This window comes from Chlorocebus sabaeus, chromosome 25 (genome assembly GCF_047675955.1).
Source record: "Chlorocebus sabaeus isolate Y175 chromosome 25, mChlSab1.0.hap1, whole genome shotgun sequence".
In the NCBI taxonomy this organism is placed as follows: Eukaryota; Metazoa; Chordata; class Mammalia; order Primates; family Cercopithecidae; genus Chlorocebus; species Chlorocebus sabaeus.
In genome coordinates this window covers 15657107-15670094 of record NC_132928.1, presented here as the reverse complement: position 1 = coordinate 15670094, position 12988 = coordinate 15657107, and the positions used below count along the sequence as shown (strand labels likewise).

Here is a 12988-nt window from a genome sequence, read left to right as displayed (position 1 = left end):
CCTCTGGAGTAGTGCTTCTCACACTCGCCTCTCTGTGTGGTCTGCAGGCTCTGGGAAAGTGTGCCCCATTCACCTTCAGTGCTATCCCCATGACACCAGCACGGGGGATTCACATGGGGAAGAGGCTCACTAAATGTTACTAAATTATATTCGTCTGATTGGTGAAAGTAAGAGATACCACCACTTTGGGAGGCCGAGACGGGCGGATCACAAGGTCAGGAGATCGAGATCATCCTGGCTAACACGGTGAAACCCTGTCTCTACTAAAAAATACAAAAAACTAGCCGGGTGAGGTGGCGGGCACCTGTAGTCCCAGCTACTCAGGAGGCTGAGGCAGGAGAATGGCGTAAACCTGGGAGGCAGAGCTTGCAGTGAGCTGAGATCGTGCCACTGCACTCCAGCCTGGGCGACAGAGCCAGATCCCATCTCAAAAAAAAAAAAAAAAAAAAAAAAAGAGAGATATCGCTAGAACTGAATAGAACTTGTTCATCAAAAAAAAGAGGGATGAAGAGCCAAATCTCCCTAAGATATTTCAGTGGTCCCAGACCCTTTCCTATGTGACAAGAGAGTGACGTTCAGGTGGCATTTTTCTCAGAAATGCAGGGTCTCCTCTACTCTCAACATCGAGGGTCTTGCGGGATGGGTGGGGACTTTGAGTCATTGCTTTTTCCCTCTTCTTCATTGCTCTCATGCAGTTGTTATTGTTGCTGCTGGCGTTTCACAAATCATCACTTATTCTTGAAAATGCCTTCCTGTGGGCCAGCAAAATATGTAGCAGAGAGAGACTTGGACTAAAAGTTAAGTGAATTAGGTCTTAATCCCAGTACTTTCCCAAACTCTCTGTGTGAACTTGGGCAGATCTTTAGATGCCCTTGGTCCCAGCTTTCTCTTTAAGAGTGGCATGATGGAAGGGGAGTGGATTTGGGTATAGAACAAACATGAGTTTAAGTGCCAGACTTTCCTGTTATAAGGTATGTGGCCCTAGGCAAGTGTCTTCACTCTCTTAGCCTCAACTTCTTCTTTTCTACATGAGGATAATACATGTCCTACTATATAGTGTTGATAAGAGCTTTAAATATGTTCATGTATGCCAAACACTTCGCAGAACACCTGGCACAAAGCAGGCATCCAAATATGCTATTTGCTTCACTCTTCCATAAAATGGGGCTTAATCCTCTGCTCTTCATATAGTTGTTTAAAGGATCAAATGAGATTGTAGGTGATAAAGATCCCTGAAAACTGCAAAATACTACACACTTGTAAAGTAGTCACATGGGATTAAGAGAAACAGAACATAAATGACTAGCTTCTCTTGGATTATCCTCCAATATCCAAAGAAAATTGCCCAATATTTTCAAAGTATTTAAAAAACAATTTTAAAGAAGGAAACGAACATGAATTGCTTTATAATAGAAGCCATGGTGGCGGTTGGGGGAAGGAGGAAATGAAACTTCAAGTGTAGTAGGCTATGGGCTGATGATAGAAGTGGCTCTGTGTACCTGGCATATCAGAACACTTTGGTCATCCTGTATTCGTAGGACAGCACTTTCCAAACTGGTGCATGGAATGCTATTCTACACAATGTTACAGGGCTCTGTAGTCCAGTAAGTTCTTTATTCTACTCTCCGACAGTCACAGGTCATATGCATAAAGTAAAGGTCCTGAGAAGTCCTACAGACAGGTATATTTGTATAACCCAGAATTTCCCAAACTAATTAGACTGCAAGACTTTCCCCCTTCCTTCAGTCTACAAAGTCGTAATTAATATCGGTTAGAACAACATTCTCTAGAAACACAAATACAAGAAAAGCGTTGTCTGCCCACCAGGGACCCTGTTCTACTGTGCTGGGACCACAGTCCATACGCAGCAGAGCATGGTTGGAAGGCAACATCAGCTTCAGGACCTTTGCTAGATAATTATGCTTATTCCTCCATCAGTGTGGCGAACTTGGGATGCCACTTTGAGGAGCAGAGATCATAAATGCCGTTTCAGTGTAGCAAATATTCACCACCATGAGCCCCCGCAGAGGGTCTTGGGCAAGGGAGCCCTATATAACCTCATACAGTACCAGAGCACATTCCTTTCCTGGGTTTAGACATCATGATTCCCCATAACAATGGGAGGCTGAGGAGGGGGAGGAAACAAAGGTACTTCCCTCATTCTAGAATGAAACAACAAATGCATCAAAAATCAATTCAAATCACTTGTTCTCCCTCCCCTTCTCAAAAGCATTCCAGATCAAAATGTTGGTAAGCCTGCCATCGAGAGAAATCTGGCATCTTCAAGGTGGTTACACAGTTTTCTGAATTCACTGTAAACATGGTTCTAGCTTAAAGAGCAAAAGCTTAAATTGAGCAGGAAAAAATCACACAGGATAACTGGGCACATGTTTTACATCCTCTTTTCCCAGCACCCTGCAGGGGCACGCGCACACACACACACACACACACACACTCTTATTCTTCTATTTATTTTCCTCCACTATTCATATTCATTGGCATCATTCTTTCCTCCCAGTGATGATCTACTCCATTGTCTTTTCGCCGCATAATTCAATTCAAGACAATTGTTTCTTATCCACTGTGTGCCAGGCACTGAGCTTAGAGTCATCCGTTCTCGGAGTCATCTTGGAGCAGAGTCATCTTGGATACCGCCCCCTTCTACACAGTGTCTAACTGATCACAAACTCCTATCAATGCCACTGCCTCTGGTCACAAACTCCTATCAATTCTGCCTCTGAAATTTCACCCAAATATTACCAGATCTCTTTCCTTACTACCCTCACCTTATTTCTCACCCAGAAAATTGCAGCAGCCCAATGTGTCTCCTTGTCTTCAGCGTCTATCCATTTCCAAACTAGGTCAGACATAAATCTGATCGTGAACTCATCATGCAAAGATCTTCAATGGCTCTGCATTTTCTATGGAAAATAATCCCAACTTTAGACAGTGGTCTAAGGGGTCCTTCAGAGCCTAGCCCCCAGTTACCTATAAAATTCCAAGTTTCCAGGACTCCTGCCTTCTTCTTTTCCCATTTCATACCTCCCCTAACAGTAATGCCAGGTCTAATTCATCACTGTAACATCAGTACACAACCAGGACTGGCACATTCAGGTACTCACCAAATCTATGTCCAGTGATATGTGGCACAGATAGATGGATGGATAGATGGAAAAGATGTTTCCTATTTCAGCAGCAATAGAGAAGTAAGTGTATGCTTTCCTATTGCTGCTGAAACAAATTACCACAAACTATGTGGTTTAAAACAATACAAAGTTATGATATTATAGTTTTGGAAGTCAGACATCCAAAATGAGGCAGCCGGGCTGTGTTGCTTCTGAAGGCTCCAGGGAAGAATCTGTTTGCCTTTCCCAGTTTCTAGAGGCTGCCTGCATTTGTTGGCTTATGGTGCCCTCCATCTTTAAATGCATCACTCCAACCTCTGCTTCCATAGTCTCACATCCTTCCTCTTTCTGCATCTCTGACTTTGACACTCCTGCATCTCTCTTATAAGGACCCTTGTGATTGCATCATTGGGCCTGCCAAGATAATCCAAGATGCTCTCCCTATCTCTTGATCATTATTCATATCTGCCAAGTCCCTCTTGCCATTATTCACAATTATGTGGAGCCATTTTTCAGCCTTTCACAGTGAAAAGTACATTTTTTAAGAGAGTTTATGATGGGTGTCGCATAAACTGCCAGGGGAAGTCATAAGCAGGTGAGCCTGAAGTCTGCCTAGAAAGGCAAAGAAAAGTATTACAGATGGAATGGTTCTCAAGCTGAGTTTGAAGAACAGACAGGTGTTCTAACTGGACAAAGGGAAGCAGCCTATCCAACTGGAGGCACAGGACACAGCACAACAAAAAGTAAAGAAGCTTGGAGGTGGGGGCAGCAGGTGGGCATGACTGAAGCACAAGGTTCAAATATTGGAGGTGGAGGGCAGGATCTTACATGCCAAGCTGATGAATTTAGAGTTTAATCTGGAGTCTGCATGGAATCATCAGCAAAGCAATCAGGGATATGTCATACTGTGTTCTAGAACAGCATCACCTATTAGAAGTTTCTAAAATGAATGAAATGTCCCCTATCTGCACTGTTCACTTAGCCACATGGGCTACTGAGTACTCAGTGTGTGGCTATGGTAACTGAGAAACTGAATTTTAAATTTTATTTAATTTTAATAAATTTAAATTTAAATAGGTGTAGGCAGCTAGTGGCTACTGTACTGGATAATGCTATTCCAGACATATCATCTGGAGAGTGAATTGAAGGTAATTTGGAGGTGCAGGAGACTGAAGGCAGGATTCCAGAGAGCATCTGCCCAGATGAAAAGTGATCACAACCTGAACCAAAACAGGAGCAATAGTAATCATGTTTGGTGGAAACATTAGAAGGAAATGTCTAATGTAGGATTGGGGGATTTGGTTGATTGGATCTAGGCATAGTCAAGACTTGGCTGCATCTCTGTTTCTCACTTGGGTGGCCAAACGATGCTATTTACCAAGCAAAAGGGGCAGAGTTAAAGGTAAGATGAAAATCTTAATTTGTTAACAAACGTAATTTTTAGATAACTATTAGTAAAGACATTCCAAAATACCTATGTGTCAAGTCCATGAGAGGGAGATCTGGAATGACGCAGTGGGTTTGGAAACTATCAGCAGACAGGTGATGGCTAAGTCCTGTCATAGCTCATTTTGTTCAGGAGGAGTAAAGAGCATAGAAAAGCCAAGGCCAAAAGACAGAACCACGAGAAGCACCCGCATTTAAAAAAACAGCAAAAGCTGGGAAGCATAAATTAATGAGCTACAAGGAAAGATGCAAGAGAAGGGGTTGTGGGCTCCCAAAGAGAGAACAGACTCCAAAGGAAATTGTCAATTTCCCTTAGGGAGGTCAAATGTGACAATGACTGACAAGCTGCATGGGATTTGAAATGGCAGGACAGTGTTGGGGGTATGGATGGGGCAGTGGAATCCAGAGGATTTATGGGTGATTGGAGGAAGAAAGTGGGGCACCATCACAGATCCTTCGTGTTAACTCTGGTCTCTGTGAGTTTGACTGTCAAGAGAGAAAGAGGAGCAGAGAAGGAAAGAAAGACGAACATGAGAGTAAAAAGACAGGTGAAACTTGCACCCATTTACAAGCTGCGGGAAAGAAGACCAAAGCGTGGGGGAAGCTACAAATGCAGGAGAAAGTGGGAAGGGACATAGAGGGGCTGACAGCTATCCAGACCAAGCAGTTTGTACTTTAGCTTTCCATAAAATAAAAGAAAATAGAAAAACATATATCTAGATTCCGTTTTTTAAATCCCCATCTAAAAAGTAATTGTATGTGCACAAATAGTACAGTCTGTTGTCAAATGTAAGCAATAGCATAGATATTTATCAGTATGCTTTCCCTACCAGGCCATTTTGGGAGTACACATTTAATCAAAGTATGTCTGGTATTTCTATCAAAATCTCTGCCGGGGAATGACTGATGGAGCATTCAGAACCCCTGAGAATCAGACCCTTGCCACTGGCTGAGCAGAGGACAGAAAGGCCTTCTTTCCAGATGGCTTCAGAGGAGAGTTTATGCAGAGCAAAGCTACAAGAAGATAAGATCAGTACACTTTTCCCCTTCAGGTTCCCCATTGTTCCACCCCCTGCTCCCCTAAGACACATAACAGTAAACCCTACTGTTGCATGAGAGTGGGACATCACGGTTTCCACCTGGGCTCATCTTCCCTTTAACTCAGAGGAGGCCAGCTGGCTTAGAGTGGTCCCTTAGAAGAGGCCTCAGGGAGGGTCAGGGGAACTGAAAGGGAAAATGAGGGAGCAGGAGGGAGCAAGAAAGAGGAAGATGGAAATCCACAACCCAATGAGTTGTGGGAGGGAATGTCAAAGTAAACCAAAATTTATGTTACCCATTTTAGATTTTGGCCTTGGGAGTATCAAGGACACACAGAGAGTTAGATGATGTACTATGGGAAGGGTGACTCTAGGCCAGCACCTTGCAAGCTCTTGGAGAAAGAGGAGGAGTAAGGTTGAAGGGGAGAAGAGGGGAGAAGAGAGAGACAAGGTGGGAGGAGGTGGCAGAGAAGGCCAATGCAACTGTGTTTTGCTATTCTCTCAATTCTTCACATATTCCCCCATCATCAGCCCACATTCCCAGTCAAATGCCGGGGTTGAAAATCTGTTAAATGTTTATGTGACTCTCATGGAAGCTTTCCTTCTCTTTATTGGCACTTAAAATGGTGGCAGCCTGGCCCTGTTTATTCATTAATGCCTCTAAGTCAATACTGAAGAAGTCAGAGGACTAGCAAATGGCAAAGCCAACAGCTCTTTCCTGTGTCTCCAAGGAAGGGAGAATGTTCAAGACAGTCCATATTCCTTTCTGTCAGAAGCTAAAAATACAGAAGGAAAAAAATGAACTTACAACTAGTAGAGAAATTTTAAAGGTAACTTGTCATTTTCAGATCAGGAAAGTATGGCCCAGAAATGCTAAATGAATTGACCAAAGAAACAGGCTAGAGCCGAGGTCCCCAGATCCATATTTAATTCCCTTTCCACTGACTCAGAGGTTTTCCAACTGTTTCCTGGAGGTATTGTGGAGAAGGGAACAGCCAGGAGGAAGCCCAGTCAAATAGGCAGACTGCTTTCATAAAAGTCAACCATAGTAATTCCCTTTCATCTGACAAATACACACACACACACACACGCACACACACATGCATGCACACACACACACATGACTTTCGCATAATATTTCATTTGAAGAAATTTTCTGTTACTAAAACTAAGTTTTAAAAAACACTGTTGCTATTCTTATGTTTTATGTACAACAAGACCTCAGGCCCTGCTCTATAAACTCATTGTCAAATACACAGGTTGTTTCAATATGAGTATGATTTATGACTGATGAGGGGCCTGAGTGAATAACAAGAGTGAGAATTAATTCAGGACGATACTATATGACAAGCGGACCATCACTAGGAAGTGTATGACAATAGTTGCATACACTTTTGCAAGCACTGAAATCCCCCAAAGAGCTTGTTAAAACACAGATTGTTGGATCTCACACTAGAGTTTCTGTTTCAGAAAGTGTGGGGTGGTGCCCCAAAATTTGCGTTTCTAACAAGTCCCTAGAGGCTGCTGATGCTGCTGGTTCAGGCACCACACTTTGAGAACCAATGGTACAAAGTACAGACTGTTGAATGGAGTTAGTTCTATCACGAGGTCCTCATGATGCTTCAAACTGAACTTTCAGGGTAAAAGAAGGACTCTTTTTAGAGGCAATATTATTCAACCAGTGAAAATAGTACCTGGGAACTTTGTAAGACATGAAAAGATATTTATAAGATTGAATAAAAAATCTGACTTCAATGAGAAAATGTAATAGGAAGAAAAGTGAGATGTGCTAATTATTTTCTCTGCTATATAAAATAGGCATTGACCTCTAGATTTTGTGCAGGTATGGTGGTTGGTGGTTAGGGTAGAAATAAATGTGTATCTTAGTCACTCGTTCATATAAAAACCATTTATAAACATTGGAGTTTGGAGTAGAAATAAATCCCTATTTTTATGCATATGAGTATCACATGCACTCATTCTTTCCACAAATATTTACGAATTCCTACTATATAACAGACACTAGGGGAAAGACACATGTTCGTTGCCTTTACTCTGGTGGAGGAAACAGGAAGTGAGATAAGAGCTAAGAGAAGTGTATGGAAAATCCTACGAAGGGGGAGCCATTTGGTTTGGTAGATACTGAGCTCTATTTGGAATGGTGTGTATTTGGGTTGTATGTGTCTGTAACTCATGAGGGAAACCTGGGTTGGAGATGTAGACTGGCCATCCCTATCTATTTATGGGTATAAATGATTTCTCCATGAAAACAGGTGTAGTGTGAGAAAAGGAACATTAGCATTTATGGGTCAGGTAGAAGAGGAGTAGCCAATAGAGAAGAGTGGGAGGCTGACTGTAGACTAATAGAAATGTAAAGATAACATATACAATTAAGGGCATATTAATATTTATGTTTTGAGCAATAATAACTTATTTACTTGAAATAATATGTCTTTAGTAATTTAGTCAATATGCCCTGTGAGAAAAAGCTAACATGCTAAATTTAGCATGTTTTATACTTCCCGGTTAGAATCCAACCTCACTCTGTATTTTCATGTATCTTGGTGTCTTACGTAAGTAAACAAAAGATAATCCCTCACAGAAAACTCTAAAACCCTAATTAATAATTTTCCTAATAGTTTTATTCTTAGGGCCATTAGCTTTCAGTCATTTAGTCTTGAAATGCCATTGAAAATTACAAAGATAAAATACTACTCTATACTAGAAATGAACAAACCATTGATACTACAACATGGATTAATCTTAAATGCATTTGCTAAGTGAAAGAAGACAGACCTAAAAGGCAAATACCACATGATTTCATTTATGTGACATTCTGGAAAAGACAAAACTTATAGAAACAAAGAACAGATCAATGACTTTCAGGGGTGAGGGGTGGAAATTTTAACTACAAAGCAATAGCACAAAGGACTGTTGAGAATGATAAAAGTGTTCTGTATCTTAATAACAGTGATGCTTACATGACTCTATACATTTGTCAAAACTATAAAACTCTGCACCTCAAAGAGTAAATGTTACTATATGTAAATTTAAAAATAAATAAAAGTCTTAAAATATAAATCTTTAATAGTTACCACTTCAAAGGATGCTATGGTTTGAACGTGTCCCCCAAAGTTCATGTGTTTGAAACACAATCCCCAATGCAACAGCGTTGAGAGGCGGGACCCTTAAGAGGTGATGAGGATGTGAGGGCTCTACCCTCTTGAGTAGATTAATGTTGTTATCTACAGAGCGGGTTTTCTATAAAAGCAAATTCAGCTCTCGTTTGCTCTCTGTTGCACCGTCTCGTGCCCTTCCATCTTCTCCCATGGGATAACACAGCAAGGAGGCCCTTACCAGATACAACCCCTCAATGTTAAACTTCCCAGCCTCTAGAACCATGAGCCAAATAAACTTCTGTTTATAAATTACCCAGTCTGTGGTATTCTGTTATAGCAATAGTAAAATGGACTAAGACAAAAGGATCTTATTTAAAATAAATCCAACTTGTCATTTTATGATCAAATCATCTACACACACACAACACACACACACACTCATTCCTCTTTGTAGAAATTCCATACAAAGTTATTTATTCACTAGTAATCTTACTCCAGGGGAGTTTGGTTGACTTTCCCAAGACAGAATAGAAGGTAGCTGTTCAACTCTTTTTCCTGAGGTGCCTCAAATTTCTACTTGTTCATTAAGAGAATTCTCCAGAGACAGATGTATTACAGCACTTTGAGAACTATATTCACACCCGCTGCTGAAGAGTGAAAAGAGATAGCTCAAGGTTCCACTCTGTGAAACAATTTAGTGGCTAAATGTGTTACTTAGGAACTAAATCCAAGCAGGTACTTAAAAAGAAGCAATTAAACATGGTGACAAATACTTCCCAGAGTATATGGGTATTTAGACTTCTGCTTAAGTCTCCCATCCCTGCATCAGTGCACACATTACACTTCAAGTACACATCTCTTTATACACTCTATTACCTCATGGCCATTACTTGCGGGTGATGAATGCTGGTGTTCACAGAACAGCGTGCTGATGCATTTTTTCCTGCCATTGTATGTAACATGTTTTCTAATTCTTTTGCTCTATTCAGCATTTGACCCCAACGATGGGGGATTATGGTATTAACTCCCTACCCAGCACACATTCTTTACAGACTTTCACTAAATACTGTAAGCCTGCTGCAGAGAGGAATAAAAGTGAAAGCATACCGTCTGGTCTTAAGCTGAGCACACAGAGGGTCGTGATCCAATTGGAAGGGAAGCAGAATTTTTAAAAAGAAAGAGGTTTGACCAAATTTTAATCCATGTCATTTTCATTTCTCTTACCCTGTGGATTTGGGTGATTTTATTTACACTGTCAGCTTGAGCCTAGGGATTGGAAATCAGGCTTTTATGGAGATTATTAAAAGTACATACAGTACACTAAAGGTTGGGCTAACTCTGATATATGCTGCTAAAAATATGAATGTGAATGCCCTGGCATTAGAAGCCACGGGCGTACATTTCATCCTCCTTAGAAGGTTATTCTTGGGAGCTGGCCCTGCTGCAATCGTAATGAGATGCAGGCTGTCAGGATATTTCTAATAGGTAGCAAATGACCAGGGATGGAGATGAATCAGCATTACTCAGATGAGAAGGTAGCTCTTTATACCATTAATTCCAATCCAAAGTAATTCCACCATCCTTCTCCCAAAAGAGAGGGCACTGTAAATGTGGGGGAGGGGAAGAGCAGAGAACTAAAGCTCCAAGGATTTATTGATGGGTTGGACACGCTGCAATGTCATCCAAGTTTCTAGGATGAGTTTCGTTGGGTCTGAGCTTCTCAGATGCATCACCAGTAACTTTGAGTTAGGTAATGTCATATAGGCTTAGGTTACAAAGATAACGCTCTGCACCTCAGTCAGAATGTTGAAGATCTCAATGGATAAAAATGAAATGGTTTATCAGATCTCAAAATACTCAGAGCATTCAATCTTTAATGAGGTAGATTTAGGATCTCAAAGATGTGAAAGTACTATTTTACAAAGCAGTTGACTATGAGGGCCTTGTGTCCTTGCAAGGTTATGTATTATGACAATCAAAATAGCATTAAACAGGTTTTAGGAGATGCATGGATAACAGCTCCATGATGGATCACTAAGACAAAATGGGGTATTTTAGGGACTTATTTCCAATTATTGGGGGCCAATGACATTCCCATGCCTAGTTCATGGTCTCCTCAGGTGCCACTGATAGATCAAGAGTCACTGCTATGATGAAGCTTTGATATGTGTCAAATACTTAGAAATTGAGAGGAAGGTAGATGGCAGGAAATTCCAAATCTTTATTTCACCTGGAACTCTCAAGTCTCAAGACCAGAACAATAATGTTCAGTTTAAGGACTGGGGCTGAGTGCAGTGGCTTATGCCTGTAATCCCAGCACTTTGGGAGGCCAAGGTGGGCAGATCACCTGAGGAGAGCAGTTAGAGACAAGCCTGGCCAACATAGTGAAACCCCAACTCTACTAAAAGTACAAAAATGAGCCAGGTATGGTGGCACTTGCCTGTAATCCCAGCTACTAGGGAAGCTGAAGCACGAGAATCACTTTAGCCTCGGAGGCAGAGGTTGTAGTGAACCCAAAATCACGCCACTGCACTCCAGCCTGGGTGACAGAGTGAGATTCCATCTCAAAAAAAAAAAAAAAAAGAAAAAAGACTGAGGTCCATGCCTCTTTGTCACCGCCTAGACCACTCACATGTAAAAATGTGCTACCCTGCCATACACCCAGGCCATGAAGAAGGGAACACAATGAAAGGTGGCCCTTCAGTGATTTCACTCTTTGAAGCCTTAGTTCTGAACCACTTGTCCTATCTCACTTATGTTTTACATCCTAACTTGTTTATCTTTTTGGCTTCAGAGCTGGGATTTATTTTCCTTTTACAGCTTTACTCACTCACTACCCTCTGAACCCTGCCAAAAACAAGCCACTCTCTGACTAGAATGTTTTCTTCTTAATCTCTGATCCTGACCCCTGCTCTGGCTGTACCACCTTCAGGCACACTGAGTAAACATCCCACCTGGCCCAGCCTTCCCCATGGGCTTCACCACAACAGCGTGCCCCTGGCCCCTGAGAATAGTAGCTCACTGGGTGTACCCCAGCCCACAGGTATGATTTGTTTGAGGATACCAGTAAACTACCACCAGAAAGAAGTACAACGTGTCCTTTTTGTGTGATAGCACGCAAGTTTCTATGACTCTTGTCCTACTGCCCCAACCCTCCTTCATTACTATAAAAACATAAACGTATACGTTATGTTATTTTTTTTTCAAATGAGGTTTCACATGTTTTACTTACTGAATTTGCACAACAGTTCTATGGATCAGAAACAGTAAATATGACAAGTGATTTGGCTCATATTACAGCCAGTAAATTATAGAGCTTAACTCACCTGGTCAGTGCTTGATCTACTACCCATGTTCCCTTGGGCTGAGCACCTCTGAAGGATAGGGTCCGTATGATCCATATGGTCACTCTGCACGGAAATTAATAAATAATGTTGGTGAGATGATGAAGTTGATAATAATTAGAGAGTCATAAACATGCTTTTTATCTTCAATTGTAGAAATCAATTTCACTTTCCTGATTTTCATACCTATATGCCTTTGCACACATTTCTTCCTGTACTTAGGAAGGCTTCCATTGGCCCTGTTTGCCTAGAAAATCCCTCTTCATCCTTTAGAAGCTGATACATACATTACCTCCTCTGCAAGGCCTTTACCTATCACTGCCCACCCCCAACTTCCAAACAGCTAGTTATGTCATATGTTAATGGTGTCACATTTAGGAAATAATTATTTCATTATTTGTTTATACATATTTCTCTCACCAGATTATGGACAAGGCCAGGAATAGTGTCTTATTCTTTTTTCCATTGTAAGATCTGCCATGGTGCATGACACATTATAGAAACTCAAAAAGTTTTTTTGAACCAAATGTGATGATGATGATGGTGATGGTGATGATGGGGAAGGGGGACAATTTCACTCCTTCCAAGAGAAAGAACTTTCCCAGCTTTTAGAACCACTCTTTAGTTTAGAACAGTATATTAGTCACAGAAATCAATGCAGGCCACTATCAAATACAACTTCCAAAGTATTATACCTCGAGACAAGGTTATTTCTTACTCATGAAGATATGGTGTGGGTTAGATAGATACCTTCACTGGGTGCCCCTCCTCCAAGTGACAACTCTGAAATCTGGGATCCTTCCATTATGCGGCTCTCCCATCTTCACATCCTTTGTCTCCAGCTGTTCAGATGGGAGAAAATATAGAGAAGACACACCAAGTTTAAAATGCTTGTTCTACAAGTGACAGTCATTGTT

At 41.3% G+C, this 12988-nt stretch overlaps 1 long non-coding RNA gene across 1 annotated transcript in view; it reads right to left on the bottom strand.

The window, feature by feature from the left end:
* Positions 1-12988, bottom strand: part of LOC103230111 (uncharacterized) — a 180676-nt gene that overhangs the window by 73743 nt on the left and 93945 nt on the right. The window contains exons 3-4 of the long non-coding RNA XR_496414.3: positions 12822-12913; positions 12054-12137 (exon numbers count right to left, since the gene is read on the bottom strand). This is a non-coding gene — a long non-coding RNA (uncharacterized lncRNA). The remainder of the gene's footprint in view (positions 1-12053; positions 12138-12821; positions 12914-12988) is intronic.